This window comes from Wyeomyia smithii, chromosome 3 (genome assembly GCF_029784165.1).
Source record: "Wyeomyia smithii strain HCP4-BCI-WySm-NY-G18 chromosome 3, ASM2978416v1, whole genome shotgun sequence".
Classification (NCBI taxonomy): Eukaryota; Metazoa; Arthropoda; class Insecta; order Diptera; family Culicidae; genus Wyeomyia; species Wyeomyia smithii.
In genome coordinates, this window is record NC_073696.1 from 126513095 (window position 1) to 126520637 (window position 7543).

The 7543-nt window shown below is 35.3% G+C and overlaps 1 pseudogene; it reads right to left on the bottom strand.

Moving 5' to 3' along the window:
* Positions 1–6268: 6268 nt before the first annotated feature.
* LOC129733478 (U4 spliceosomal RNA) lies at positions 6269–6383 on the bottom strand (annotated as a pseudogene).
* Positions 6384–7543: the final 1160 nt, after the last annotated feature.

Consider the following 7543-nt stretch of genomic DNA (forward strand, 5'->3'; position numbering starts at 1 on the left):
TACATTTTCGAAACAACTTCTCCGTCAGCGTTCATTGTCATTCTCAATTGACGATCGTAAGATGATAGTGATGCTGTTAATCTCCGCTTTCAATTGAAAATCATTTATTTTCTTTTCATTCGAGTAGTTATTATTTGACGCACATAGGGCTTGAAATTCATGTGTTTTACTTGAAAGCGACGGGTCATAGCATCACGATAACCTCATAATTATTGTCAATTGAAAATGACTTTGTCATTTCAATCAATGAAGCATTGATTATGATACATTCTAAATAAGCATTATATAACTTCGATATAACCAGTTCTGTCACTTGGGATCCATAAAAACTGACCATAAAACAGCGACGGGTCATAGCATCACGATAACCTCATAATTATTGTCAATTGAAAATGACTTTGTCATTTCAATCAATGAAGCATTGATTATGATACATTCTAAATAAGCATTATATAACTTCGATATAACCAGTTCTGTCACTTGGGATCCATAAAAACTGACCATAAAACTGACCATAAAAAGTGTTAGGTAATCGTTGTGATTGCATTAACTTTTGCCGGAATTTGCTAAATTTGTGATTTTTTTTCGTCGGCTAAATTCGACCATTATTGTATCAATCACCGACGGTCGGGGATGCGACTACACCCAGAACTTTAACTATTTGAAATGAAAACCGTGATCCCACCCCCAAAATCTCCTGTAGTTGATAAGGATTGAACCTAGACCAGTTTTTTCATTACTGCGACCAGAGATTAGAACTATTGTGATAATACCCAGATGTTTTCTGTACTCCGCACTTCATATTATTGGCAGCATCACTATCGAAATAAGTGATAAGCTTATCATTCATATCCGTGCTTGTGTGTAAGTTTTACCTTTCCATTTCAAGCTTGCTGCTCTACTATTCCGAATCTCTGTCTGTCTATATTTGTGTGTCTGTCTATATTTGTGCGATCGAATTGAAAGAGGAAAAGATTTTCATGGATATAACACTAGAAACGCGGATGAAATAAGTACACCTTTCTTTCTAGCGAGAGTTTCACAAAATTCATTGTTTCATAAAGGTTTTTTTTCAATTCGGTGCCAAGACATGATAAACACTTGCGGAGTTTAAGAGACAATGTATTTTACACGTGAAAGTTTTCGTTATACAGAACGAAAATTAAAAGTTTTGTGAGGATGACGAGAGTTTATCAGACGAAGTTTAAACAACGGATTCATTTTGGATAAACTATTTATTTTTGGAACCTATTTATTCATTTATTGTTTTATTGAAGCCTGTAACTGACGAAGTTTTTACGAACGGATCTGATTGTGTAGTTTTATTTTATTCATATTTCATATTAGACCTTTTAAAACAAGTAAAGTAATAACAAAAATTACGGTGTTCGACACGGTGGTAAATATGGATTTTTTCCTTCATGTTGTTGTAGATTTAAAAAGTAATAGAAAGTTACTACATAAGTTTGAGCCTTGCGCACGGAGTTCAGAATAAAATGGATTCTTTTGCAATTGAAATTAAAATTGTTATTTAAATGCTTAGAGAATAAAGCGTCAGATCATGAAGTAGTTGTATTTAGCCTGGCTGAAAGTTATGAAAACCCTGTGCTAATTTTGTGTATTTCTATAGCTCTTAACATTTCTACCGATGTGAATCATGTAAACAGTTTTTGAAAAAGCTTATATTTGGAGGAAAAATCAGTTCGTTTTTTTGTGTCACTGATTTAAATGTGACTACATTGATTATCTATAGACGGGACTATCACCATCATCATCCTAACAATATCGCCTAATTCAAATTTGCTGTGGAGAACTTTCAAACGTTACTTAAACCAATTATGTTATAAGGCGTCGTACACAAGTTACGTAACGCTAAAAACCCGGATTTTAGAACCCCTGCCCCCATATGTAACGATAAGTAGCGTTCAATATGACTAACCCCCCCCCCCCCCCTAAAATTACGTGATCCCCGAAAAATTTCGTTTTCGAAGGAAAATCTCAGCTCCCTAACTGTTTCAATTAACCCCCCCCCCTTCCCCCTCCCCCATATGTTGTGACGTAAACCAACCCCCCTCCCCTTCATGCGTTACGTAATTTGTGTACGACGCCTAATAGGGACTTATTTTTGTTAGAAAGTCGGAATTCAGATTGAAGGAAGGGTACGTGGTGGGGAGCCTGAGAATAAACCCATGCTGAAGTCCTTCGACAACCAAATAGCCTGATTCTACTAAGATTCAAACCCACGACCACCCGCTTATCAAAGCAGGTATCCTTGCGGCTATGGAGCTCCTTAACCTAGACCAGTTGGGCTAGTTGTGAGGGATTCGCACTACCCCACAACCATCGACATTTACGTTTGCGTTCGAGTTAGGACCCAGGTCACCTGCGTGGTTGGCAGACACACTGCCAATTACGCTAGATCGACGTCGATTTTTTTGATCGTTATGTCTCCCAGATGGTCTCGAGGTACGATGCTGGCCTAACAAGCCAGTCGTCATAGGTTCGAGTCTCGGCTCGGGAGAGACTGTTAGTGTCAGTAGGATCGTAGCGCTAGTCCCGCAATTGTCCTGTACACTGAACAGTTGGCTGCGAAGTCTGTGTATAACAAACAGAAGGTCGAGTTCCGAATCGGAATGTAGCACCAAGGCTTTGCTTTGCTTTTATGTTAATTGATATTTCCACGTCGTACACAAATTACGTAACGGAGGGGAGCTTAGAGTCTGCTTTACTTAATGTTACTGGTTCTCGGGAGCAGGTTGTTATTCGTTCTTGTTGCACAGTAGGAAACAGTATATAATATAGGTGATATTCCTTTTTGGTTGTAAGTTAACAGCTCATTCTTGAGACAAAGACCAGAATATCTGCTGAAAAACATTCTGTATACTTATTGCTCCCCAATACTTCCGTGGAGTAAAATTTTTAGCATAAACTGTTCTTATGATCAAACTGCTTGCTTGAGAAAGTTAAATTCTCGTTTGTATTCATGACTTGATCACATTTTCGAATATTTTTTTAACATTTTAAGAGTATACTGAATCCAAAACTGTTTGATAGTTATTTGTAAAATGTTTTTAGCATGCATTGAGCCAAATCCAATCACTTTCTATTTGGGGTTTTTGTCACCGCACCGCAATGGCTCTTTGGATGGTTGATCTTTCTCGGTTAAGTGTATACACTGTGTTTGTTTTATATGACGTTTCGGCGTACTGTTATTCAGCCATCGTCAAATATGACAAAACAACATTCTTCTCCCACCAGTGAGTAAGCGAACCACACTGGTGGGAGAAGAATGTTGTGCATATTTAACCGAGAAAGATCAACCATCCAAAGAGAATGTAACAAATCCAATCACTACTTCAAAGGTTTTCTAGTTTTGAACAGTCGAAAAAGATTAGAATGAATTTTTCAATATGAGGAGCAATTTGGGGCCATTCACATTCCACGTGAACAGTTTATGTTATCGAATATCCAAGATTCATATAAATTTTTTAAAATATATATCCCCGATTTTTCATTGAGAGGGAAGGGGCTCTAAAATCTCTGAAAACTAGTCGTGAAATCTGGCTTATACAATAGTCCAAAATTGCATGTTACGTGACGTTTTGAGTTGTTGTTAAGAAGGAAACATGTAATACACTGGTGAGATTATTGAAACTCAACATTGCCTTTGAGGAAAAAATGCAAAAATAATAATGAAGATCGATGCATTAATACTTGTTTATTTTAAGCACTAACCGGGGAGCAAATTGAAAAAACTACGTATTGCAGCTTGTTATTTTGTATATGCTTGAACTGATTGTTTGTATGTCTAAAAATCGCAAAAAAACTTTATTTTCCATTTATATTCTAACATGAAAAATACTTTTAAAATAGCAGGAAATGCTTAAATAGTAGCAATGTAGACATATTTAAACGCAATCAGTGGAGATAACGGTAAACCCAAGTTCTAAAAAAAGCAAAGCCTTGGTGCTACAGTCCGATTCGGAACTTGACCTTCTGTTTATTTATACACAGACTTCGCAGCCGACTGTTTAGTGTACAAGACAATTGCGGGGCTAGGCGCTACGATTCTACTGACACTAACAGCCTCTCCCGAGCCGAGACTCGAACCTACGACGACTGGCATGTTAGCATCGTACCTCGAGACCATCTATCTAGGAGACTTTCAAATTCTATGAGTGCTTTTTATCACAAATTCCAAAAAGAGATAGAGTGATCAAAGTCACCCCGGTTTACGGTATCCAACAATTATTCCTTCAAAAAGATTGCTTGTAAATAAAAGATAAGAAATGGACCGATAACCTGATGCTTCAGCTGGGTTCTTTATACATGGTTGATTAAATTGGTTGTACTCTAAGCGAAAATGTAAACAACGTTTTCCGGACATTAATCGAAAGTAATAAAAGCTGCTCTGAAATTTACAACTGAAAGACCATAATGTATTAAAAAACATGTGTGTTTTTATTACTCTGGGGATAGTTTTCCCGAACTTTCCTTATAATTTTCAACATTTTGACGTTTTTCAGATTTATTTCTATACTACTGAGAATATTTCACAGTAAGTTTATCATCGAACGTCTTTGGTAATTGCTTTTTTCGGCAAGATTTCTGCAGCAGTCCTATTCAAAACATGCCGAAGACGTTCGATATCCTACATGTGTGAAACGCAACAAGCAGTATTCGTTGTTACCCGATCAGAAAGAAAAAACAAAAATGTAACATAAGCTGGTAGTTTGTTATGGGAAAAACCTTACAGGTTGTGTTTTTAATTTGATCCCGTTAGTTGTTAAAATAACAGAAATTATAACAGAAATGATTCTACTAGTATCAAACACATATAAAAATTGGTTACTAATGTATCAGCTCTCTAACGAAATAAGATAGTATATAGAACAATATAATAACAAACATTGTTAGAAACAACAGGTTTTGATAAAAACGGAAAATTAGTTAAACTTGTTTCGGAACTACTTAATTTCAGGTTTTGTTATTATAACTCATTCAGATTCTGTTTTGTTATCAAAATTATATGGAAAAATACAAAATTGTATCAAAATATGTTATTTGTATCTCGCGTTGATATAATTTTGTATTTTTTTAGTTATGCTCTTCTGATCGGGTAAGCTAATCAATGATAAAATCGAAAAATTCTGTTTTATGATTTTAGAGCTTTACAACGTGTCAGCTATATCTTGTGCGTAGTGTGTCCTCAACTTAAGTTAAAGCTATACCAAACTGTAGCAATATGTGAAATGTGAACAATGGTCTGCTTGCTTCATACCGGTGGCGTAGTATGACTAAGTGACACCTGGGACCTTGGGTGTAATATATGGAAAATATGAAAATTGTTAAGATGAAAAATATTCTGATGGGTGTCACCCTCCTTGAGGGTGTCGTCCGAGGTGGACCACCCCGACCCCTCACGCTACGCCAGTGTTCCATACATTTTATTACAAAAAACTATTTTCCTATCAATGGTAACGAGCCACACAGGACGAACTATTTCAACAAAATAGATTAGGGAAGCTTTTTATTTGGGAACTATTATTAGGGTTCATAGTCTTCGAATTTTGTTTCGATCGATCGCTGAAAAAACCAGATATCCAATTTGGTAAAATCACATTTTATTGTTTCATGTTTTTTTCTGCTGCTGTCTGTGACACCCCGTTCCAATAAGATTTTCTCTGATCCAGTTTCCCGATGTCCATTCGTTCCCTATCTATCGTGACACAGTCAAACTGGTCCTTCCTTCGTTCTGTGTGGTAGGGAGGAGCAGATTCCAAGAGTGGTTCAATAGCTGAATGCTCGGCAATCGCTTCTCCCGCTGAGCTCATTAGGGGTATCATCTTGGTTTATATTTACAGAACCCTCGAGGAGGGTGGTAGTTGACTGAAGGCAGGCATACTTTACTATCAGTCTGGGACAATAAAATGTTTAGCCTCATTCAACTTCGTTTTACCCAGTTGATACACTTTTTGCTACCTTATTTTTCATGGTTAGCTTCGAATTGGAAAATATTTTACCATGCTCTAGGGAACAACTGACCAAATCTTGTTAATTTAAAACAAATTTAACATTGGTTTTTAAAATTCATTTTTAGTCAAATTGTTACGATTGTATTACTATTAAACGAGTTTTGATTGTTTGTTAATTATAAATATATATGATATTGCCATCAATTACTAATACCTACGCGGGCATGCAATCATAAGCTGACATAAACGTGAATTAAGTTACTGAAGTCCGAAATACAAAAACAAGCAGTTTTATTATTATTATTTTTAAATTGTTCTTTTCATAAAAAGTTACTATTAGTTTTCAACTTGCAATAATCGCACCTCGGTTGTACCTCATTGGTTACGATATCGCCACTGCGCAAAGCTAAAAAGTTACTATTTTAATGTATAAAATTTGAATGTATCCAAATATATTTAGAATCACATAATTGTTGTGCAGTAGCTATTTGTAAACAGTCGGAGTCTCATTATACGCTATGGGTTAGCACAAGTCCTGAAGAGAGTTCTTACTGGATAATGTACCAAATTTAAATGTCAATACTCCAAAAGCTGGTTATTTGTCAAGATGGTAGGTATAAAATTAAGGTTTTGCGTTTTTGCATACCAGTAAAAAGATATTAGATAGTTAAGAAATTCTTATTGTTGTTCTTCTCTTTATTCCTGACAAATGTCAACTTCACTTTTGCACTAAGCATATGAGAATTTATCGAAGTTTAATGCAGTCAGCTCGCAAACATTACCAACCAACAGTTTTTATCTTTGTTATACTAAACAAAGGTTATAAAATCAGTCGAAAACGAAAACACAACCGAGTTTCAATATCAAATTTAAATAGAATATGCATTATAAATTTCAAAAAAATGTCAGAAAGAGAGTAAGCCATAATTTATTGCAGTTTTTTTAAACTAAATATCCGAACCACAATTGCACTATTTTTTGTATGCAACAATTAATTTTTCAACATTCTTTTTCTTTCTATCTCTCTCTGTTCCTTATTTTCTGCCCCAAACTCTCTTTCTTTTGATATCATTTTTTCTCCTTTGCTATCTTTTCCTTTCGTTCACCCCCTCTCGCTTTCTGTCACTTTTTTCTTTTTCTTTCTCTCCCTGTTTCTTTTATGTGTGTGACTAACAAATAGAAGTTTTTCGGATATCCCTGAGCCAATGCGAATGTTATTGGTCTTATTTGAAAAGTGTCGTAGCTTATTGATATACGATTGAATATGATTATACCTAATCGGTAGTTATAAAAAATAAATAAAATTTAAAATATTGTTACTGTGATTCATAATAATATGCACATAATCACTATTTCAGAGCAGCCCGACGATTTCAACGAACTCGAAACTAAATAGAAGATCGTGCAATTCCACATATTTTGCAGTTTTCATACGTTTTAAAAACTCATTTAAAATATCAAATGGGAAAACAGGAGCCAACATGCTAATGAAATTTTTGTTACAAGATGTATAATAAATCAATTAAGAACTAAACACAAGACATAACCACTGAGTTTTGAAGTTCTTA